The sequence below is a fragment of the Pseudophryne corroboree genome, chromosome 6, assembly GCF_028390025.1.
Source record: "Pseudophryne corroboree isolate aPseCor3 chromosome 6, aPseCor3.hap2, whole genome shotgun sequence".
NCBI lineage: Eukaryota > Metazoa > Chordata > Amphibia > Anura > Myobatrachidae > Pseudophryne > Pseudophryne corroboree.
Genome location: NC_086449.1, coordinates 432,190,465 through 432,215,828, shown reverse-complemented (window position 1 = coordinate 432,215,828; position 25,364 = coordinate 432,190,465). Strand labels below are relative to the sequence as shown.

Below are 25,364 nucleotides of genomic sequence, written 5' to 3'. Positions count from 1 at the left end.
CGTATTTTAGAAAAGGCTTTTTACGGGTGATTTTAATTAGCACAATTCCGTGCACAGCACAATGACATTTAAGCATGGAACGCTATTTTGACAGTCTCGTATTGTGCTTACCCCAGCCTCTGCTGATTGCAATTATTCGGTATTTCCTTTGAAAATGTTGGGCGCCGGCTGCCCACGCCGCTTGACTGCGGCACCGAAGGGATGAAATAAAGCAGAATGTATTGGTGAACTGAACGCTCGGAACCGCTCACTTGCAGTGATATAGCGGGAGCCGTCAGAGACGTGCCTGTAGCTGGAGCCGTTCGAAGACGTGCTTGTAGTCTCTGGTGGTGGAGAGAAGCAGGATACCAGACAGGATACTGGGAGGAATGCGTCAAGCATTCCTCCCAGTATCCTGTCTGGTATCCTGCTTCTCTCCACCACCAGAGACTACAAGCACGTCTTCGAACGGCTCCAGCTACAGGCACGTCTCTGACGGCTCCCGCTATATCACTGCAAGTGAGCGGTTCCGAGCGTTCAGTTCACCAATACATTCTGCTTTATTTCATCCCTTCGGTGCCGCAGTCAAGCGGCATGGGCAGCCGGCGCCCAACATTTTCAAAGGAAATACCGAATAATTGCAATCAGCAGAGGCTGGGGTAAGCACAATACGAGACTGTCAAAATAGCGTTCCATGCTTAAATGTCATTGTGCTGTGCACGGAATTGTGCTAATTAAAATCACCCGTAAAAAGCCTTTTCTAAAATACGGAATAAGTATTGGGAGCAGATATTATAAAGTGGACAAAACAAAGGTGAACTGTTTATATTTACACCACGGATGGACTTTTAAATCCATAAAATCATCTTATGAGCCTATACGTCTAATTAACCCACATGTGGAGCTCCCAGCAAGGAGCCCTTTTTTAAATTACAAGTGCTATATTACCATCTGAAGCACAGGTGGTTATATCGTTTTAGGGGATTTTGTTAATATGTCCATCATTTGCTGCTACTAATAAGTATTGATGCTTGCTATACTATATATGCTGTGTTATCAAATTACAGGATACCAGGTTTTATTTTTGTGATTATCATATATATATATTTTTAATAAATTGTATAATACTTTCAATGACAGCGCTTCTTTGTTTTTTACCATATACAGTATGTGCCTGTGATCTTGAGCCCACACTACTTTCAGCTGAAGTCCTGGTGGCAGTCGAGTACGAGTGAACAGCAGCTGTTTCGGGAACGTGGGTTGTTATAGGTGACGTACTCAGCAAGTTGGTTCTGCAGGCTTATAGGCCCTACACACTGGCCGATTTTGAAAAGATATGAACGATCTCGTTCATAAATGACCGAGAACTCGTTCATATCTTTCAGTGTGGAGTCTCCAGCGATGAACGATGCGCGTCCCCGCGCTCGTTCATCGCTGGTCTCCCGTCGGCTGTGCATGCAGGCCAATATGGACGATCTCATCCATATTTGCCTGCACTTCAATGCAGCCGCGTGACGGGGGGAGTGAAGAAACTTCACTCCCCCCGTCACTGCCCCCCCGCCGCCGGGTCACTCGTCGGCCGTATCCGCCGTCGGGCAGCTCGGCGGCGGATCGGCTAGTGTATAGGGCCCCTTAGATTCATGGTAGACACCTGTAACAGATGGTTAGCCATTTTGCTTTGTCAAATTCCACATGATTAGCTCTCCAGTTATGCTTGTTAGTGTGGTGAGTAGTGTTATGGAGATCTCAATGAGCACTTTATAAGGGCAACAGTATAATTCTTAATGGTAGATGGGGAACCAAAAGCATTGTGGAGTTCTCATGTTACTCATTTCTCCAACTAGGCTGGAATTGATTTCAGTATGCCCAAGTGCTTGGTTTCCTGTCCACAAGAAGGCATTATAGTATTTGTTTGTTCTTATATTATGCTTTTTATGGGACAGAAAGAGTTTTAATAACAAGGAGGTTGAGTTTAGAATGTGTACTGCTGTAAGCACTTAGTAAAGGTTAGTTTAGGCCAGGCATTCCCAACCACGGTCCTCAAGGCACACCAACAGTGCAGGTTTTAGTGATATCCAGGCTTCAGCACAGGTGACTTAATTAGTAGCTCAGTTATTTTGATTTAACCATCTGTGCTGCAGCCTGGATATCACTAAAACCTGCACTGTTGGTGTGTCTTGAGGACCGTGGTTGGGAATGCCTGGTTTAGGCTGACAATTAACATGGATTTCTCCGGCAGGGTCTACAGGTTATCCGCAGGATAACAATGGGGATATGATGGAGCGACAGTGGATTGGCACCAAACGATCACAAGCTTTCAGGCCTCCCAGGATGCAATGGGCCCGTCCATATAGCCCCGCCCACTGGCTCAGGCAAATCCGTTTTTTGTTTGGTGCGACAGGAGCCGGACCATGGTCAGAGGGCTGCTGTTCTAGGGCAGCCCTGAGCTTTCTTATTTTATTTTTATAGTCTTACTATGTTTTTGATCGATCTTTCTTAACAGCGTCTTATACGCATATTGGAAAGAGTCGCTCCAACAACTCTCCGCCGGGTCGCAACAACGCTTACCCATGTGTACAGTGCTGTCTCAGCGGGCGTCTGTGTTGGATATACTAGCAGGTCCAGACGTTACCAGGCTGTGGCCGGAGCACGGGGAGAAGGTAAGTATTGGTTCCCCGTAGTCGGGGAATACGGACACAGCTGCACTGTATTGGAAGGAGACTACCAAACAGTAGCTGATGCGCCGCCACCACGGGTGCCCCAGCGCTAGGCCTTAGGGATCATAAGGCACCAGGAATAGTATGAGGCTGCGATTCCTAGGGTTGATGTCAGCAGTGGTGAGTTAGACGCTCTCCTGGTCGCCCCTCCCCACAGTTCATGACCAGTTTCCGCGAGTCTCCCGCCATGAACTGTTGCCTCACTTCCATCTCAGACACTACCACGAGGGGTCTCAATCGCAGCATAGGCGCTCACTAAGCGCTACCGCGGGGAGACCCGGTCGCAGTACAGGCTTCTGTATGGCTGGTGTGTCTGTATGCACAGTGCGTCTGTGTTCCCTTACAGTTCCCAAAGCGGCGGTGTACACTAGTAGCGTCTGGATCCACTCAGCGTTCGTTAACGTATTGATCAATCTTGGAAGTGAGGTGAGTCTCCCTGTATCCCACTCTACTCAGTACGGGTTATACAGCACTAAATTTCTATCTACTTTTGTCAGTATGAATAGTCAAGTTTAAGTGCCTATTGCTTATGAGTCTGTGTACATTACTGTGGTTTTCTTCGCAATGCGTCTGAATACGTTAAGATCTGTATAAAACAGAATTCAGTAATATGTACTCCTACATACTTTAAAATGTGTTTGTAGTTGATTATGTGCTCATATGACTAATATATAACATGTGACTGACTGCTAGTGTGATTGCAGACTTTAATATATGTTTGTCAGTTGTTCTACTGATCCTCAATGCTGGTGCATGGGTAAGGGTCAGATTGATATCACTTTAGAACAATAAAGTGGTTACAGGCACAAATTGTGTAGTACAATGAAACATAGAAACATAGAATTTGTCGGCAGATAAGAACCACTAGGCCCAGCTAGTCTGCCCCCTTTTTTTTTTTTTTTAATATTATTTTTATCTCTAACCTTATTTGATCCTTATTTCTTTGTAAGGATATCCTTATGTCTATCCCATGCATGTTTAAATTGCTCTACTGTCTTAGCCTCTACCACCTCTGATGGGAGGCTATTCCACTTGTCCACTACCCTTTTTGTGAAATAATTTTTCCGCAAATTTCCCCTGAACCTCCCCCCCTCCAGTCTCAGTGCATGTCCTCGTGTCCTATTGCTTCTCTTCATTTGGAGAATGTTTCCCTCCTGGACTTTGTTAAAACCCTTTAATTATTTGAAAGTTTCTATCATGTCCCCCCTTTCCCTTCTCTGCTCCAAACTATACATATTGAGATTTCTTAGTCTTTCTAGGTATGTTTTGTGATGTAGGCCATGCTCCATTTTAGTTGCCCTCCTTTGTACAGTTTCTAATGTATTAATATCCTTTTGAAGATATGGCCTCCAGAACTGAATACAGTATTCTAGATGAGGCCGTACCAATGACCTATACAGTGGCATTATTACTTCTTTCTTTCTGCTGCTGATTCCTCTCCCAATGCAGCCAAGCATCTGACTAGCCTTCCTCATTGCCTTGTTACATTGCTTACCTGCTTTTAAGTCATCTGAAATAGTGACTCCTAGATCCCTTTCCTCCTCAGTAGTTTCATTAATACTGTATTTAGCTTTAGGATTTTTGAGACCCAAGTGCATGATTTTGCATTTTTTGGCATTAAACTGTAATTGCCAGACTCTTGACCATTCCTCTAATCTACCTAGATCCTCAATCATTTGTTTTACCCCACCTGGTGTGTCTACCCTGTTGCATACCTTTGTGTCATCTGCAAAAAGGCATACTTTCCCTTTAATGCCATTTGCAATGTCACCAATAAAGATATTAAAAAGCACTGGTCCAAGTACAGATCCCTGGGGTACTCCACTGGTAACATTTCCCTCCTGTGAATGCACTCCATTTACCACAACTCTCTGTTTTCTATCCTTCAACCAAGATCTTATCCATTCAATAATCCTAATATCCAATCCCAAACTTTCAAGTTTATTTAGCAGTCTGCGATGTGGAACTGTGTCAAAAGCCTTACTAAAGTCTAGATAAGCTATATCCATGGCTCCACCTTTATCCATCACTTTAGTCACACAATCAAAAAAGTCAATAAGATTTGTTTGACATGATCTCCCCCCAGTGAATCCATGCTGTTTGGGATCCAGTAAATTGGAGTACACTGTGAAAGTGCTGATTATTTATGTCTAAGAATGGCAAAGGTGACGAGAGTACACTTACAGTAACACCAACACTCATATCATGTTGTCTTGCAAAAACTGTATTATCCTCTCTGATCTGGTACAGGATGGTTTGTGTAAAATGGTTTGCTTGTCAGCATAATACAAGGCAGATCCCTGATCTACGTCAAGTACAGATAAATCCCCTTTTAGGTGATGTTTGCACAGACCTTGTCCAGTATAGCTGAAAGGTTAATTCCTACAGCTTCGATACCAGGAATAGGGTTCATTATTAACCCATACAGGCAGCTCTTTACCTACGGTATCCCCAACAGCTTCTCTAATAAAACAAGCTGAGAAACCGAGTGTAAGTAAATCATCAACTGCACAGGCTACACAAGATGATTCATCAGACGATGAAAGCTCTATATACTTTTCTTCGGCATACAAAGAACAGGTAAAAGGTATCAGCTCAATGAATATAGCTGAGTTAATGAGAGTAGTAAGGCTTTTCTGTCCTTAGAGGATTCAGCAGAGCCTGTGTTAAAAATAAGGTATCTATGTTTAAACGTCCCAAAAAAATATGGCCTCAGCAGCTGATGAAAATCATGAAAAAGGTTTGGGCTATACCCAATAAAGAATATAGGTTCCCAGTAAATGGGATTCCAAATATCCTTTTCCAGCTGGGGACTATTTAAAAATGGGAAATGCCTTCTAAAGAGATACGCATATCATTTGATAATGCGAAAATATATATGGCCTTTGCCGTCAATGTCAAAAGATGGATGGTTTTCTGAAAACCATATTGTCTCTGTCTGGGGCAGTCATAAGGCCAGCCATGACTTCACCATGCAATCTACAGCTACACAACACTGGATAGGCCCAATCTCACTAGATCTTGGAAGCTAAGCAGTGTTGGGCCTGGTTAGTTCTTGGATGGGAAACCACCTTGGAATACCAGGTGCTGTAGGTACACTGGGCTGAGGTACTGGAAGACAGGTTTTCAGCGCCTGCAAGGGAGCAAGAATCCCATATAGCTCAAATGGACACTAATGTTCTAGGGCATCAGCATTAACAAAAGTTGCTCGCAGAGCAGGTTTGCTTACATACATGAAAAGCTGATTCAGAATCAAAGAAGGTTCTGGAAACTTTGCCTTTGGCTGGAAGTTTCTGTTTGGGAAGGATTTAACAGATATTCTGAAGTCAAAATCAGACTACAGGAAGGTCAGGTTTCCTTCCACATATAACCCCAACATAGAGGTCCGGTTTTCGGTCGTATCGATCATAAAGGAACGTAACAGCCCCAATACAATAAGTTTGGTAAGGCAAAGAAGCAAAGGCAAACAGAGGGCCAGCTTCCAAACCAGAGGATAAGCCATCAGCATGATGGTGGGGGCCTCCTTCTGGGGGACTCCAGGATAGGGGGCCAACTTCTTCAGTTTGCACAGATCTGGTAAAAGTCTACAAACAGATACCTGGGTGCATGAAGCGGTATCTCTAGATTATGTTTGTCTTTAAGAAGCATCCTCCTCAAAGGTTTTTCTGTTCCAGTCCGTCTCGGGTAGAGGCGAAGGACGGGTTTGCAAGAAGCAGTTCAAAAATTGCTTTTGTCAGGAATAGTCATTCCAGTAACCCCTGCACAATAGGGACAGGGGTTTTTACTCCAACTGGGTTTTGGTTCAGAAGGATCCTTTCACCCCAATCTCAAAATCCTAAACAGATAAGTTTGGATACCACGGTTCACATGGAGACGTTGCGCTCCATAGTTTTGGCATAGAGCCAGGGAATCACATGGTATCCCTGGATAGTCAGGATGCTTACCTACAGGTTCCTATAGCACCGTTCCATCAGTGTTATCTCAAGGTTCTCCATCCTCCGGCAACATTTTCAGTTCCAGACCTTACCCTTTGGGTTAGCCACAGCCTCCAGAGTATTTACCAAAATTATGATTATGGTAGCTTATCTCCGCAAGAAGGATATAAGAAAATTGCCATACCTCGACCACCTGTTTTATCCTGGCACAGGAAAGGCTTCTGTGCCATCTCCAACAGACAATGGCTTGTCTGCAGAGGCACTGGTGGTCCATACATTGGGAAAAGTCATCTTTGGTTCCATCACAATGGATGACTCTCACTGTGGGGCTGTACTGATTTCAAGTCTGCACAAAATGTATTACCTCGGAAAAAAAATATCCAAGGTACAGTCAAGTACTCAGGAGTTGTTACACAGTCAAACGATATCAATCCACACAGCTATGTGACTGATGGGTTTGATGGTGTCAACATTCGACATGGTGGAGTAGGCACAATTCCACTCAAGACCTCAGCAGCATCTGATTCTAGCCAGATGGATGTAATACATCAGACAATAAAGAAACAGACATAGTAACATAGTATCTGAGGTTGAAAAAAGACAATTGTCCATCGAGTTCAACCTATTTGTGGTCTCCTATGCATGATGATTTGACTAAAATTTCTGACTGATGCTGCTGTCAGCCGTTGCATTTTATCCCTATTTATAGTAACTATAATGCATGACTATGCACCATACCCCTGGATATCCTTATCCATTAGGAATTTATCTAACCCATTCTTAAAGGTGTTGACAGATTCCGCCATTACAACTCCCTCGGGCAGGGAATTCCAAACACGTATTGTCCTTACCGTGAAAAAGCCTTTACGCCGTATTGTGCGGAATCTCCTCTCCTCTAACCTGAGCGAGTGTCCACGAGTCCTCTATGTTGATCTAACCAAAAACAGGTCCCGCGCAAGCTCTGTGTATTGTCCCCTTATATATTTGTAGATGTTGATCATATCCCCTCTTAGTCTCCGCTTTTCCAATGTAAACATGCCTAGTCTTTCAAGCCTTTCCTTGTACAGTGTATTCCATCATTTCCATGCCCTTAATTAGTTTAGTCGCCCTCCTCTGTACCTTTTCAAGCTCCAGGATATCCTTTTTGTAGTACGGTGCCCAGAATTGTACACAGTATTCAAGGTGTGGCCTCACTAGTGATTTATATAACGGGAGTATAATACTCTCGTCCCTAGCATCAATACCCCGTTTTATGCATGCTAATATCTTATTAGCCTTCTTTGCTGCAGTCCTACTTTGGGTACTACTGCTTAGCTTGCTATCTATGAGAACACCTAAGTCCTTTTCCAGTACAGAATCCCCTAATTTTACCCCATTTAGTAGGTAGGTGTAATTTTTGTTCTTGTTACCACAGTGCATTACCTTACACTTGTCTGTGTTGAAGCGCATTCTCCATTTGGCTGCCCATGCTTCTAATTTAACTAAGTCGTTCTGAAGAGACTCGGCATCCTCTTCTGTATTTATAGCCTTACACAATTTGGTATCATCTGCAAAAATTGACACCATGCTCTCTAGACCTTCTGTTATTTCGTTAATGAAAATATTGAACAATAGCGGTCCTAATACTGAGCCTTGCGGCACACCACTTAGCACTTCAGTCCAAGTTGAAAAAGATCCATTAACCACAACACGCTGCTCCCTATTATCTAACCAGTTTTTGACCCAAGTGCATATTGTGCTTCCTAGCCCTGATTCTTGTAGCTTGTAGATAAGTCTCATGTGTGGTACAGTATCGAACGCTTTGGCAAAGCCTAAAAAGATTACATCCATGTCTTTACCCTGATCTAGGTTTGCGCTTACTGTTTCATAAAAGCCAAGTAAGTTGGTTTGACAGGATCTGTCCTTCATAAACCCATGTTGATTCCTTTTAATGACCTTATTGACTTCAAGGAACTTCTGAATACTATCTCTTAGAATACCTTCCAATACTTTCCCCACTATAGATGTAAGACTAACTGGTCTATAATTACCTGGTTCAGCTTTCCTTCCCTTTTTGAATATAGGCACTACTTCCGCTATACGCCAGTCTTTGGGAACCATACCTGATATAACTGAATCCTTAAAGATCAAAGATAGCGGTTTTGCCAGTTCAGAGTGAAGCTCCATTAGAACCCTTGGGTGAATACCATCGGGCCCTGGTGATTTATTAATCTTTAAATGTTTTAATCGGTCACAGACTACTTCCTCGCTTAAATAAGTACCTATCAGTGGGATATTCTCATTATTGAGATTGTGTCAGTCCCTGAAATGGGTCCTCTCTAGTGAATACTGTTGAAAAAAACTCATTTAGTGTGTCCGCTATGTCATTATAATTTTTGCTTAAGACTCCCAACTTGTCTTTTAAAGGGCCTATACTCTCCTTCTTTAATCTCTTGCTATTAATGTATTTAAAGATTTTTTTGGGATTCGCTTTGCTTTCCTTTGCTACTAGTTTTGCAGTTTCTTCTTTAGCCGCTCTTATTTCCTTTTTGCAAATTTTGTTACATTCCTTATAGTGCTGAAATGACTCTGCTTCCCCGTCAGATTTGTATTTTTTAAATGCTCGCCTTTTCTTGCCCATAAGTTCCTTAATCTTTTTGTTAAGCCACATCGGTTTATGATTTTTATTCCTTTTTTTGCTACTCATAGGAATAAACTTGAGTGTATTTTTAGCTAGCAGGAATTTTAGTACCTCCCATTTCTCCGTAGTATTTTTTCCTAAAAACAAACCTTCCCATTCAATATCCCTGAAAAATACCCTCATCTTTTCAAAATTTGCTTTGCTAAAGTTTAGAGTCCTAGTTGAGCCAGTATAGGGCTGTTTATGGAAACTGATATTGAATGTGACCATATTGTGGTCACTGTTTCCTATGGGTTCCCCTACTATAATACCTGATACCAAATCCCCATTGTTTGTTAATACCAGGTCAGACTATGGTACTTTCACACAAGGTAAGAAAGTCATCAGCCTGTTGGCTACCGACATCCCATCTAGACAAAGGGAGAACCTTTTGGATATCAGATGGGAGATCCTGACAACAGATGCCAGTCTTCAGGGCTGGGGAGCAGTGTCCGGAAGATTATGGTTCCAGGGACAATGGACCATAGAAGAAAGTTAGAAATGATTGGGAATGGTGTTGCGCTCAATCCGGATGATTGGTCTGTTTATTCAATTAGTCGGTTAATAAGATATGAGCCCTTGATTTTATCAAGTATGGATGAGGATGTGATGAATAAATAAATAAATAAATAATTGGATTGATGAATGGTTAATTATGGTTAATTGGATATAAACCCTTAGATTCAGTAAATATTGGTGCGTATGTGATGAAATAATCAATGCATATAGAGATAAATGAGAAACGAATAATAAAATAAAAAACAAAAAATAAAATAAAAATAAAAAAATAAAAATAAAAAATATATATAATAAATGACGTATCAATTGGGTGCTTGGTGGTCCTATGTTCCAGATTGAAATGTAATTGAAATCAATGACAATCATATAGATTCGGTATTAATGTACACTTTATTGTAATTAACTAAATATTGTGAATAACTGAATATTGTGAAGATGAGTGCTGGATGGCACTGATAAGTATTGTCACTCTTGGTCAGCGAATTAGTTCAAACTAGCGGCGTCCCGCATGCATATATTCCTGTCTCTGTTAGAGTGCACTCAAATTATTTACAGTCTCATAGCGCTTATTCTGTATGTGTCACACTTTGAATCTTCACGGTGTGGGCATACGGCAATTACACATGGGGGGTATGATAGGGATGCTCTGGACTGGTCTTACAGGCCGGCCTCAGCTTCCCGTGGTGCGCCTTGGATCAGACACCCCCTGAGATCCGAGGCGCTGCACCGGTAATCTCCTCAAAAAACACTGGCCACTTCTGATGGAAGATGAAATTCTCAATGATGTTCTAGACACAAAACCCAAGATCATATTTAGAAGAGCACCCAATCTTAAACAAAAGTTGGTTCACAATCACATAAAACCAAAGAAACTGACACAATCGCACATTGGTCAATCCAAACCCAAATCAGGATTCTATTATTGTGGAAAATGTGTAGGATGCAAGAATGGGGGAATGCACAGTACAAAACCAGCAGTACAATTTAATTCCACCAACACAGGCAAAACATACAACATAAAAGAGAGAATGACATGTGACAGCAAAGGGGTCATTTATTTATTAGAATGTGGTTGCACTAAGCAATACGTAGGCCGCACCACACGTCCATTGAAAGTAAGGATAGGTGAACATATACGCAACATCAAAAGGGGACTAGAAGAACATAACCTATCTAAACATTTTAAAGATCACCATAACAGTTACCCCGTATCGCTAAAATACATAGGGATTCAGAAAGTACATCCAAATTGGAGGGGAGGAGACTATATTGCCAAACTCAACATGATAGAATTAAGATGGATGTACGAATTAAAGACACTGGCCACACAGGGTTTAAACCGTGACAATGAGGTAAAATCACTGATATGCAAACAATGACTTTAGTGCCGCAGCCAAGACTGTAATATGTTAGAAAAACTACTTGCTGCACCTAGTAATGGCTGTCCACATGGGCAACATTCAAGCATTAATAAATATATATGCGAACAATAAGAAACGTATATTTTACCGCAACTAAGACTTTAGCAGTCCTTTAGTAAAGCCACCTGTTATAAAGAGCAATGGGTACCCACATGGGTAACAATCAAATATGCAAACAACAATAATAAAAAATGTATAGGCAGCTAATAAGATATATATATGATTATATTTAATTTAATTTGAATCTACATCCATTCACCAATCGATCAAATTCTGTTAATTATCAATGTTCAACATCTACAAGCCAGTACATATTATGACTATACTTCATTCATTTATCACAATATTATTTACTATTATCAATCACAATTTTAATCAATGAAATTAAAGTAACCAAGCTAAGAATCATGTTACTGGAACAGACACATCCATTTAGACCAATAGAAATCTTCTATCCAATTACACTGGTTGTGACTTGAAGCTATTGTAGCTACTGGTAAGGTTACACACGCATATGAAATTGTGGTAGACCTGGGGGGTGTGGCCTGATAGCAGACCCGAATAGATGTGTTTAGCTGGAGCTCCTGCCTGGGGAATATATTTACTCCATTTAACCTGCTCTCTGGTGATCTGGGGTACACTCTCCAGCATATTGGAGATCCCCTGCATCGATAGGGGTGAACTGAGGAGCAGAAGACAGTGTTATACACCTATATAAACTGCGGCCTACCACCCCCTCAGAAGCCGGGGCCTCAATCTGTGCAGGGACCCACAGCTAAAGGTACTCAGCCCCACCCCTGTTATACCCTCTGGCTTTCCCTGCCACCCCTGGGTCTGCCCACGGCTGTGAGAGGGTACCTGCTGTGCCGTGCACCGCTTCTGAAGCATCCCGAGACTGCGGCCTACTGCACCTCCGGAAGCCGGGGACTAAAGTTGCGGGACTGCCCGGAGACGAGCCCTAGAAGCGCGGCCCAACGGAAGCTCCTGACAACTGGGAAACGTCTCCCCCACCTACCGCGGCCCTCCCTGCTGCCTCCACACCTCCGTGTGATCCCCCCAGGAGACCCGCCGACCGCAATCCACGTGTAGTACCGTCCGCGGCATCCTCCGGCGGCCCGCGGCCTGCACATCCTCCAGAGACCGGGACCTGGAGCTCGGAGGCTCCCCATCGCGGACCTCCAGGAGACACGAGTGGCGGCTGCTTGGGACCCGGACAGTGTACACTGGTCCCCGCACCCCCTCACCACCCCTCCTGCAGCTCTGGCCAGGCTCTAATCTGCAACAACATCCCCAGAAGGCCTCTCTGCTCCCTGTGTTGCAGCAGCCATTATCCTCTCTCCGCTGGTCAGTTGTTAGAGGGGAATCACCCTGCCGCTGCATGAGCCCTGTCCTGCCTGGCCTGCACTGAAGGGAACCCCGGAACCAAGTGATAATAATCATCGTCGCTGGTACCGCACACTGAGGGTCAGCTGCATTAGAGTTGCAAACTCCGAGCCACCAGCTGCTGTCTCTCCCCCCCCTGATACAGTGTGATCCACGCCTGCCCCAGCCTGCAGGGAATCAAGCCTCTGGATACCGACATTTCGGTGCGGCTACTGTCCCTCGCACACCACCCGGGACAATGACCTAATACTGCAATTTGTCCTATCTGGACCATGACAATTCTTTTAATACCTAACACACCTTTCTATTTAACCTACATCCACTAAGCAACGTCTGTGTCTCCCTTCTTTTTAGTTTTTGTTTTTTCATTTTTATCTACTCGCCTATCCTATCAGTCCACAATGGCGCAAAAAAATAAAAAAAATTCGCAGGCCCCCACAAATTTTTTTGGGACAAAAGCCAAAGGCCCATCCACTCCTGCATTGCTCACGGACTCTCCTTCCTCCCCCTGTTCATCAGAGACGGGTATAGATCCACAGATCCAAGCAGTTATGACAAGCTTACTTGAGGGGGTCCAATCTGCCTTTAAGCAAGAACTCTCTACAGCTATTGCCGATTTCAAATCTGACCTTACGGCTCTTGGCAACCGCACGGACGCACTCGAATCCAAGACAGACGACCTATGCCGCTCTCAGCAACGCCTAGACTCTGAACTTTCTAGACTCCACGATGAGATGGAGGAACTCAAAGAACGGCAAGAAGATCAGGAGAATCGTTCCCGTCGAAATAATTTACGTATCCGCAATATAGCGGAATCGATTCTCAGCTCGACCCTACCGTCCTTTCTGAAAGATTTTTTTCAACACGTATTGCCTGACCTTTCTGATAGCGACTGTCTATGCGACAGGGCACACAGAGCGCTCCGAGCGAAACCAGCTCCCTCACAACCGCCCAGAGATGTCATAGTGCGTCTACACTATTTTCGCTCAAAGGAACGGATCCTAATGTCTGTTCGAGACTCCCCAGTGATTGACTTCCGGGATATGCAACTGCAGGTCTTCCAAGATCTAGCCCCGTCTACTATTCAGAAACGCCGTGATCTCCAGCCCGTTACTAGGATTTTACGGCAACATCATATACGATACAGATGGGGATTCCCCTTTATGCTGCAGATTACGGTGAACAACTCCACCCACTCCATTAAAACCTTAGCTCAGGGTCAGGATTTGTTGGCTAAGCTGGACCTCCTCCCTGTACCGCCACCTGATAGCGAGACTGCCTCTCTCTCAGATCCACGACACCCTCGGATCCCACCGCCTGATTGGACAAGGGTGACCCGTCATCGCAGCGGCACTACTGACCCTACCTGATCCTAGTAGACTCTCTTGACTACAACAAGATAGTTCTCATTACTTTAGAGATATGTCTCCTCCTTAAATGTTCTTTGTTGGCAGGTGGGGGCCATAGCCCCCATCTTACCTTTTTCACTCAACTGTTATTGGTTATTACATGGTTAATCGGGCTTTGATATAAGCTATATGTTGAGCCTAGCCCTATGATATTGGGCGGAGCTGGCTTTGCTTACCCCGATATTCCCTAGTCTTATTATTTCTCCCCCATTGCCTCCCCCATCTACCCCCGTACCCCTCCCCTTTTTTATTCCCCCCCCCCTTTTTTTCCCTTTTTTTTCTTCTCTTTTTCTTTTATTACGACACAGTACGTTTTTCTTCATCTTTTGTGTGTGTTCCGAGTTATGTAGCTGAATTTTCGGCTGTTGCCGATATAACTGTTGCGGTCCAGAGGGACCTGGTTTTCTGCTCCCACTACCCCCGTGCTCCCTTTATCTGTGATTAAGTATATAATGTTTATTATTTGTATAGCGGTCCTCGACTGGGACCCTATGTTTCAGGGTTCTTTCCCGTATGGGTTCTCTGTAACTCTCTCTTCCACTACCTCTCTACTCCTTGTTTCCTGCTGTCCCTTTTCTCTTTCCTTCTTTCCTCCTCCCCGGGATGGGTCTCTGCTGATTCTCTTCCATTCTCTGGTATCACATGGCACTTAAGTTGTTCTCTGTAAATGTTAACGGGCTTAATTCTCCCAAGAAGCGTACAGTGATGTTATCCGCCTGCAGGAGGGAAAAGGCTGACATAGTCTTCCTTCAGGAGACCCACCTCACTGGCACACACTCTCGACTCCAAGGTAAACAGTTTTCACAAACCTTTTTTGCTTCTGCCGACTGTAAAAAACGGGGGGTGGCTATACTGATTCACCGTAGTATCCCATTTGTACATACCGCAACAATAGCTGACCCCGCAGGCAGGTATGTTATGGTAATTGACACGCTTCGCACAGAAACTCTAACACTTGTGTCTGTATATGCCCCGAACCAAGACCAATCACGCTTTTTCCGCACACTCTTTCAGCGCCTTAACAGAGTAGCGCAGGGCCACATCATTTTAGGTGGGGATTTTAATACCGTGATTGATCCCCTCTTAGATAAATCTAACCCTCCAAAGAATAAGAAGGAAGCAACCCCGACGGAGGCCTCTCTCACATTGATTTCCTCCCTGGCACAGCTTAATCTGAGAGATACCTGGCGTCTTAAACACTCCACTGCTAGGGATTATACTCACTTCTCTGCACCTCACCAACATTACTCTCGGATCGATATGATCCAAGTGTCTCAATCACTCACGACAATGATTTCTGACGCAGGTATCACCCCTTGTTCATGGACAGACCATGCGGGGGTCTACATCCTCATAGAAATCTATAGAACCCCTAATAAAACACGTAAATGGCGTCTAGATGACACCCTTCTTACACATTCATCCACTCTTCTAGACACCAAATCAACCTTGGAATTTTTTTTCAAAGAAAACGCCTCCCCAGAAGTCTCTCCTAGTCTAGTCTGGGAAGCGCACAAAGCCACTATCCGTGGTCACTTCATGTCCAAGGCTTCTGCAATACGTAAGAAAGCAGCACAAGAAATCTCCGCACTAGAATCAAAAATCTCTGCGCTCTTAACCCAACACAAAATCACCCCAAGCGACTCCCTACGCTCCCAGATTGATAGCCTCAGAGGTCAGTTAAACGCCCTTTTATCGCGACGCGCAGCTGCTATATTACAGAAGCTCCGTCAGAAATTTTATGACAAAGCGGATAAAATTGACAGTCTCTTGGCCAACAAATTGAGAAGCAAGCGTGCTACGGGAATGATAGAAAAACTTCACTCCAATACACTGAATATACCCACCTATGACCCAAGACAGATGGTAGAAGAATTTCGAGAGTTTTATAGCTCCCTATATAACCTTCCTGCCCCCCCTCTCTCCTCTGATGGTCCAGAGGGTATATGCTCATACCTATTAAACACCCCCCTGCCACGTCTGACAGAGAGACAGATCTCTCTTCTTAACGAGTCTATCTCGCTGGAAGAGACAGTTGCCGCTATCAAATCCATGCGTTCATCAGCCGCACCTGGCCCAGATGGCTTCACCGCCCAGTATTACAAAACTTTCCACGCAGAACTGGCCCCTTATCTCACCTCGCTCTTTAATAAAGTTTTAGAGGGGGCATCGTTTGCGCCGGCAACTGTGCATGCTGACATTATCGTGATCCCGAAACCGGAGAGAGATCCCACACAATGTTCCAATTATCGCCCAATATCATTACTAAATGTTGATCTTAAGATTTACGCAAAAATCTTGGCCAATCGACTAGCCCCCCTACTTACACAATTGATACACCCAGACCAAGTGGGCTTTATTCCTGGCCGACAAGCCTCCGATAATACCAGGAGAGCTATAAATCTGATATGTTCTATCCATAAACAAAAATTACCCTCACTGTTACTAGCACTGGATGCCGAGAAGGCATTTGACAGGATATCTTGGTCCTTCACCTTCTCGGTACTCCGAAAGATGGGCTTTTCTGGCAAATTTCTGGAAGGTGTCTCTGCGCTCTATAGATCCCCTACTGCCACGGTCTCTGTCAACCGCCTCACCTCCGCCGTTTTCGGAATCGCTAATGGCACCAGACAGGGATGCCCGCTCTCCCCCCTATTATTTGCCCTGGTCATGGAACCACTGGCGGCAAGGATCCGAACTAATACAGATATTGCTGGAGTGCGGATAGGCCAGTCTGAGCATAAAATTGCATTGTATGCGGACGATGTCCTCTTATCCCTAGGATCCCCGACTCAATCGCTGCAGCCACTTCTCTCTGAAATTGACCTCTACTCTAAGCACTCAGGCTACAAAATCAATGCGAGTAAAACCGAAGTATTGAATTTTTATATTCCTGGCCCGGTTAAACTCTCTTTAGAAAAATCCTTCCCATTTCAGTGGCACAAACAAAAGATTAAATATTTAGGCATTTTCCTAACACATAGCCACCACCAACTATATCAGGCTAATTTCCCTAGACTTTTAGACCGCATCAAATCGGATATGTCCTCTTGGTCCGGCCTTTTTATCTCTTGGATAGGTAGAGTGAATTCAGTGAAGATGAACGTGCTCCCTCGGATACTATACCTATTCCAAACTCTCCCGATATTTATCCCCCCATCTACCTTCAAATTCCTACAGTTTCACACATCACAATTTATATGGGCGAATAAACGTCCCCGAGTCAGACTGAAACTATTACAGCGCCCCTCATGCAGTGGCGGTTTGGGCATCCCAGATTTTAGAAGATACTACCTAGCAGCGCAGCTCTCACACTGTGTGCAATGGTGTAACCCAGAGTCACAGAGGGTCTGGGTATCTATAGAAGCAGCTGAATTGGGTCTTTCTACCCTCTCTTCTCTTCTTTGGCTCCCGAGATCCCGCCGCCCTAAAAACGTGGCCTCTCACCCTTTGGTATCTCGCTCACTGACGATCTGGGACTTTGCCAATAAAAAATACAACTTGGCCCCGACCCCCTCCCCCATCATCCCTGTATTACACAACCCAGCATTTACCCCTGGTACACACAAATCACTATTTGCCCCTTGGCAAGATAGAGGTATTTTATATTTAAATGATATCACCAAAGACACTAGTTTTCCTCAGTTTTCCCAGATCCAGGAAGATATTGATATCCCGTCCAAATATTTTTACCAATATCTACAACTTCGGCACTTTCACTCCGCAATGGGCCACACCCTCTCTAGCAGACCTCTGACCACGTTCGAAGCGGTGTGTTTCAGACGTCACTCAACCAAAGGTTTGACATCCCTCTTATATGCCGCCCTTGACGGAGAATCACCCTCTCAGCGTGACCCACACGAGAGAGCATGGGAACTGGATCTGGGTTCGGCCTTAGATAATGAGGAATGGACCGAGGTCTGGGGTAACGCCGCATCTAGCTCCATTTGTGTCCGAATCAAAGAAAACGTTTACAAATTATTATATAGATGGTACTATGTACCATCTCGCCTAAGCAAAATGTACCCGGATACGTCGGATAGATGCTGGAGAGGATGTGGTGCAGAGGGCTCTTTCCTACATATATGGTGGTCGTGCCCTAAAATTGTAAATGTTTGGAGAGAGGTGATTGATCTCATTACCAATATATTACAGATTCCCATCCCTAATGACCCTAAATACATTCTTCTCCCCCTAAACTTGCCAACGCTATCAAGTCACCAAAATAAACTACTGCGGCATATAGCTTCGGCAATGACATGTCAACTGGCCGCGGATTGGAAAAACCCCACCCCACCTTCCATGCAGTCTATAATTACCCGCATATGGTACGTTTATCGCATGGACTATATGACTGGTATCATTAATTGCTCCTCCAAGTCATTTGATAAAATATGGGGTCCTTGGCTGACTACACAACACGCCCCTTCTCCTTTCAACTAATACCCCATGTTATACCTGATGGAACCCTCCCGGGGATCCCAATCTACTATACTCTACCTGTCTATATCTTCCTCTTTCTCTTCTCCCTCTATTTCTCTTTTCATATCTTATCTTACACTATTTCTCAGTATTAGTCGGTTTGATTTCTGGCCGACTGCTATTCTATATGTCTCACTATACCCACTCTCAGGGTCAAAAATGGATCATCTTTCCCTGATTTTCTACGTTTGTACCAACTGTTAGGTTATACCTGCACTGTATTACGCTATAATTGCCATTTGTTGGTTTCTGTTTGCTGACTATGATCTCAAGAATAAAAATTACATTTAAAAAAAAAAGAAAAAAAGAAATTGTGGTAGACCTGTGTATTTGAACTTGTTATCCAAATCCCTGAATCATAAGGTCGCATACCTATATGAACTTGCGTTCAGGCCTATGCGTTTGAACTTGTTATTCAAGCACTTAACCATAAGGCTTAATCTAACTTTCACCTGTGTACCCCACCGGTGTGTGTGGTTTTTTTCAAGTATCCAGAATACGTAATTGCCATTTCATTGATGCACTAACAGTATTTATCAAGCACTAGAGACATACCCCTGATGAAGTCTTAGAGTAAGACGAAACGCGTCGGGTTATTTGTGCATAAACATCAAATCTCCGAATTGTCAAAGGAGAAGGAGGAATCTATCAAAGTTATTTCAACTGGTCCTCTGTACTATATGGTGTTATCTGCAAGAAGAGATACTATACCGTTTTGTATCATTGCTTTTATGTTGTAATAAATTTTTACATGGAACATGTTAAATGTGGTTTTATGCTCACAAATTAGGAGTAAATATCTTAGGGAGACTGCTGTTTTTCCCCATTGAATATTGGGTGGAAAAACAACCCAAGTGCGCCCATTCCTCTACTGGCACATATTTGTATCTTTTTAGTCCCTCCTAACAAGGGACTTAGTGGAATTTGGCAGCCCAAACCCAATCCTTTTTCACTTTCTGTTTAATAGCGCAAAAGGGAGAGTATCTGTTTTATCTATATATATGATTATATTTAATTTAATTTGAATCTACATCCATTCACCAATCATCGATCAAATTCTGTTAATTATCAATGTTCAACATCTACAAGCCAGTACATATTATGACTATACTTCATTCATTTATCACAATATTATTTACTATTATCAATCACAATTTTAATCATTGAAATTAAAGTAACCAAGCTAAGAATCATGTTACTGGAACAGACACATCCATTTAGACCAATAGAAATCTTCTATCCATGTCAGGTGACCCAATGAGGTCACAGAATGATCCCATATAAACCACTGGGATATGATCCCTAAGCATCCACTTCTCCCAGAGGAAGGCCTTGGAAAGGCTGAAACGCGTTGGAGTAAAGACATACAGACTTTCAAGTTCTGCAGAACTACTTTTGCATACCAGTTACATCGAGCTTCACATCTAAAAAGACCCTGTCACGTGATCGGGAGAAACCCGGAAGCGGACCAGGTTGCTGAGCAACAGAAGACGGATAAGCCGGTGACGGGACATGGTGAACACAGGAGAAGGTAGGAAGCGAGTCTCTGTTGCGCGAGGGTCACTCAATAGGCGGCTCCGGAGAGCGCTCTCTGAGTTTCTCCCTCGCCCCAGACGAGATTACCGGTGCAGCGCCTCGGATCTCAGGGGGTGTCTGATCCAAGGCGCACCACGGGAAGCTGAGGCCGGCCTGTAAGACCAGTCCAGAGCCTCCCTATCATACCCCCCATGTGTAATTGCCGTATGCCCACACCGTGAAGATTCAAAGTGTGACACATACAGAATAAGCGCTATATGAGAGACTGTAAATAATTTGAGTGCACTCTAACAGAGACAGGAATATATGCATGCGGGACGCCGCTAGTTTGAACTAATTCGCTGACCAAGAGTGACAATACTTATCAGTGCCATCCAGCACTCATCTTCACAATATTCAGTTATTCACAATATTTAGTTAATTACAATAAAGTGTACATTAATACCGAATCTATATGATTGTCATTGATTTCAATTACATTTCAATCTGGAACATAGGACCACCAAGCACCCAATTGATACGTCATTTATTATATATATTTTTTATTTTGATTTTTTATTTTATTATTCGTTTCTCATTTATCTCTATATGCATTGATTATTTCATCACATACGCACCAATATTTACTGAATTTAAGGGTTTATATCCAATTAACCATAATTAACCATTCATCAATCCAATTATTTATTTATTTATTCATCACATCCTCATCCATACTTGATAAAATCAAGGGCTCATATCTTATTAACCGACTAATTGAATAAACAGACCAATCATCCGGATTGAGCGCAACACCATTCCCAATCATTTCTATAGTTCCATCAGGTCAGTCACCTGAAGGTGTAGCAGCTTGTCTACACAAATAGATCCCAGTGCGCAGGTTATCACATTTCTACCATAGAAGAAAGTTGCCTGCCAATAAATCTGTTAGCATTCCGGGCCATATACTGTAGATGGCACTGATTCAGGCAAAGGACACTCTTCAAGGAAGACCAGTCCAGATCCACTCGGACAATTTAATGGCGGGGGCGTACCTCAACCATCAGGGAGGAGCGCTCAGCCAAACAGCAATGAAGGAGGTAAGTCACATACTAATTTGGGCAAAACTCCATCTTCCAGCATTGTCCGCAGTATTCGTTCTGGGAGTCCTAAACCGGGAAGCGGATTTTCTCAGTCGACATGCCATTTAAGCAAGCGAATGGGCTCTACACCCAGAAGTCTTTCAGACTCTGATACACAAGTGGGGTTTGCCAGAGAAAGATCTCATGGCATCCCGTCTGAACAACAAAGTGCCCGCATACGGGGCAAGAACAAATGATCCCAGTGCGGTCTTTGTGGACGCCTTGTCAGTGAAATGGGAGTTTCATCTGGCGTATCTATTTCCTCCGATCATCCTGCTACCAGGGTGGTGAGGAAGATAAAAGAAGCAAAGGGTGCCGTGATTCTAATAGCTCCGGCTTGGTCCAGAAGGCAATGGTACACAGATCTGCAGAGGATGTCGATGGATGCTCCACGTCTGCTCCCTCAACGTCCAGATCTACTAATGCAGGGTCCTTGTTATCACAGGCATTTGGATCGACTATCGTTGACGGCGTGGCTCTTGAAACCTCTATCCTGAAGTCAAGAGGATTCTCGCTACAGGTAAATTCAAACAATGCACAGAGCAAGGAAACCCTCCTCAGCTCGCATTTATCATGGAATATGGCAGGCCTATATTCATGGTGCAGTGAAAGAAATATGGACCCGAAATCTTTCCACGTTTCAGGGGTCTTAGATTTCCTTCAGGCAGGAATGGATAAGGGTTTGAAGGTGGCTTCCTTGAGAGTACAAGTATTAGCATTAACTGTAGGGTTCCAAAATAAAAATTGCCAATTTACAGGATGTGCGTACTTTTTCCAGGGAATGCTGCGCATTCAACCTAATTTTTCCTCCTACAGTGCCTTGGGACTTAAGTCTAGTCCTCAAAGCCCTTCAAGTTGCTCCGTTTGAACCACTTAATAAAGTGGATCTCAAATAGTTGACAGCTAAAAGTTGTCTTTCTACTGGCTATGGCGTTAGTTAGAAGAGTATCAGATTTAGGAGCGCTGTCATGTTGTTCTCCTTTTCTGTTTTTTTTTTATCCAGATAAAGCAGTTCTCAAAACTAGGTCTGGGTATCTTCCTAAGGTGGTGTCTAAATTCCACCTTAATGAAGAAAATGTAGTCCCGGTTTTTCAGGTATCAGGACTTTCTGCGGGAGATGCGTCGCGGGACGTAGTCCGAGCATTAAGGATCTACGTGGATCGCACAAGGGCCATCAGAAAGACAGATTATATCTAAATTTTCTGCGGAACTCACAAGAGAGGATGGCCTGCTACTAAATAGATGCTGGCTAGAGTGCTTCGAATGACGATTTCGGAAGTGTACTCTCAAGCGGATCTCCCTGTTCTGGCTACTCGTAAGGTAGGTCCTTCATAGACAGCACAACATGGTGCTTCAGCAGAACAGATATGTAAGGCAGCCACATAGTCTTCCATTAACACATTCATTAGACATTATGCCTTGGATACTTTTGCCTCTCATGATGCTGAATTTGGGCAAAAGGTTCTCCTGTCCAATCAGGAGCGTCCACACCACTAAAATTGCTTTGGGAAATCCCATTGTTATCCTGTGGATAACCTGTGGACCCTGCCGGAGAAATATATGTTATGGTAAGAACTTACCGTTGATAACGGTATTTCTCCTAAGTCCACAGGTTCCACAGGGATCCCACCCTGACGCACCTGATTTGAGGATCTTGCTACTCACTAACCTCTTCCTTCTTGTACGGATGGGTGTGCATGTGTGTGCTTCTCGCCTGATTAGGGCTCTACATGATGCTCCTGCCTAGATGCTTTGGAATCCAACTGATTTGCCTGAGCCAGTGGGCGGGGATATATGGACTGGCCTGTTGCATCCTGGGAAGCCTGTAATCTTGTGATCGTTTGGTGCTGTCGCTCCATCATATCCCCATTGTTATCCTGTGGAACCTGTGGACTTAGGAGAAATACCGTTATCAACGGTAAGTTCTTGCCATAACGTATATTTTGTTGTCGGTGGATACAGAGCTTTTAAAATTATGTGACTGCTCCACTTTGCTGCCTAGTCACTCTCCCTCCCTCCCTACAGATGTTTTTAGATTTTATGTAAAAGTACAACTGAGCATTATGATTTTTTTTATTTTTTTTTAATAGATAATGCATTAAAGTGGAATCAGGTACCTTTTGCAGAAAGGTTAATGGAGTACTAAAATGGGATCTGAATCAGAATAAGCAGTAAGAGATTAATACAATTAGTACCGAATACTGAAAAAAATAGTTTGGTTGGCTGAGTCTAAACGATTTGGTTGAGCCCAGCTCTTGCTAAAAACTCTTCTATAGCAAACTGTACTCTGCACTCAGTGTCTGGCATTTATTATATTTAGGGTTTCTGATTTTATAGTGTTCATACTTTGAGTAAATTGTGTTTTTTTTAATTGTATTTACATCCCAGGGAAGGGGGCATCATGTATAGCGATAAAATGCCATTGGAAGTAGCATTGGTTAGAGTGTGTCCTGAGGGATAATTCCAAAATACATGGAGAAGGACCTATAGGAAGAGGATAAAGTCCCAGAGCACAGTAGAGGGTGCCATGTTAACAAGGACATCAGAGAATCACGTTTTTTGCACATATGGACTGATCCAGCCCTATCTTTAGTCTGAGTCATAAAAACGGATTGATGTTGTCTTAGAAATCCAGAAGTACTACAGGTTGAGTATCCCTTATCCAAAATTCTAATTCCCACATTTTTGGGTCCCCTACTGAATTAATGACATATGTATTACAGGTTGAGTATCCCTTATCCAAAATGCTTGGGACCAGAGGTATTTTGGATAACGGATTTTTCCGTATTTTGGAATAATTGCATACCATAATGAGATATCATGGTGATCGGACCTAAGTCTAAGCACAGAATGTATTTATGTTTCATATACACCTTATACACACAGCCTGAAGGTCATGTAATACAATATTTTTAATAACTTTGTGTATTAAACAAAGTTTGTGTACATTGAGCCATCAAAAAACAAAGGTTTCACTATCTCACTCTCACTCAAAAAAGTCCGTATTTCGGAATATTCCGTATTTCGGAATATTTGGATATGGGATACTCAACCTGTATATATATTATTTTTAAATATATATTTTTATAAATAATATATATATAATATTTATGTAATTATCTCAGTAGGGGACCCAAAAATGGTGGGATTTTGGATAAGGGATACTCAACCTGTACTTCCAGTTTCCACGCCTATGAACCACTGTGTATATATGTATTTAATGTTTATACAGTATCAAATGGTTTTATACTTTATGTTTAAGGATTCATCGATATATGTTGTTTAGGAATCCCATGCAATGTATGTTTTTAAGTTTTAAGATCACTCACTTCCTACATTCAACCGTGTGACCTGGATGTAGCTCCATAGCTTAAATAGCACTCCAACCCCATTCCTGTCATACTGCCTTGAGGAAGGGAAGTTGGTTCCCAAAACGCATTACAGCTGTGACAGGAGTGCTACCAGTTGACAGCAGGTGGAGTGGATTCCAGTGGAGAAAGGTGACACAGAGACCGCTCCGAATCTCTATTAATATTCATGCGCCCGTCTTACATGGAAATCTGGTAACCTTCCTACTTGCCTTGGGCTGCAGCCCTGTTGATATTGCATATCTACTATTTTTTGATATCTGATATTTTTGTTTTTAAATAAACCTGTTACGTTTTGCACTATATTCCCTTGTGCTTTTGTCTCTTTATGTGACGTACGCCATAGTTGCATATGTTGAGAGATTGAAGAAGCAATACAGAGATTTTTAATGTAAGCACCTTTTATATATATATATATATATATATACTGCATGTATGTATGTATGTATGTATGTGTGTGTGTGTGTATGTATATATATATATATATATATATATATATATACACACAAACAATTTTCTCTGACGTCCTAGTGGATGCTGGGTACTCCGTAAGGACCATGGGAAATAGACGGGCTCCGCAGGAGCCTGGGCACTCTAAAAGAAAGATTAGGTACTATCTGGTGTGCACTGGCTCCTCCCTCTATGCCCCTCCTCCAGACCTCGGTTAGAATCTGTGCCCGGCTCGAGCTGGTTACACACTAGGGGCTCTCCTGAGCTTCTAGTAAAGAAAGTATTTGTTAGGTTTTTATTTTCAGTGAGATCTGCTGGCAACAGACTCACTGCTACGAGGGACTTAGGGGAGAGAAGCGAACCTACCTGCTTGCAGCTAGCTTGG

At 43.2% G+C, this 25,364-nt stretch overlaps 1 protein-coding gene and 1 pseudogene across 2 annotated transcripts in view; both read left to right on the top strand.

Moving 5' to 3' along the window:
- The window catches only part of COG5 (component of oligomeric golgi complex 5), an 866,036-nt gene that overhangs the window by 322,231 nt on the left and 518,441 nt on the right, over positions 1–25,364 (top strand). The gene's annotated exons all lie outside the window — the stretch shown is intronic.
- Positions 5,674–5,792, top strand: LOC134939193 (5S ribosomal RNA; annotated as a pseudogene).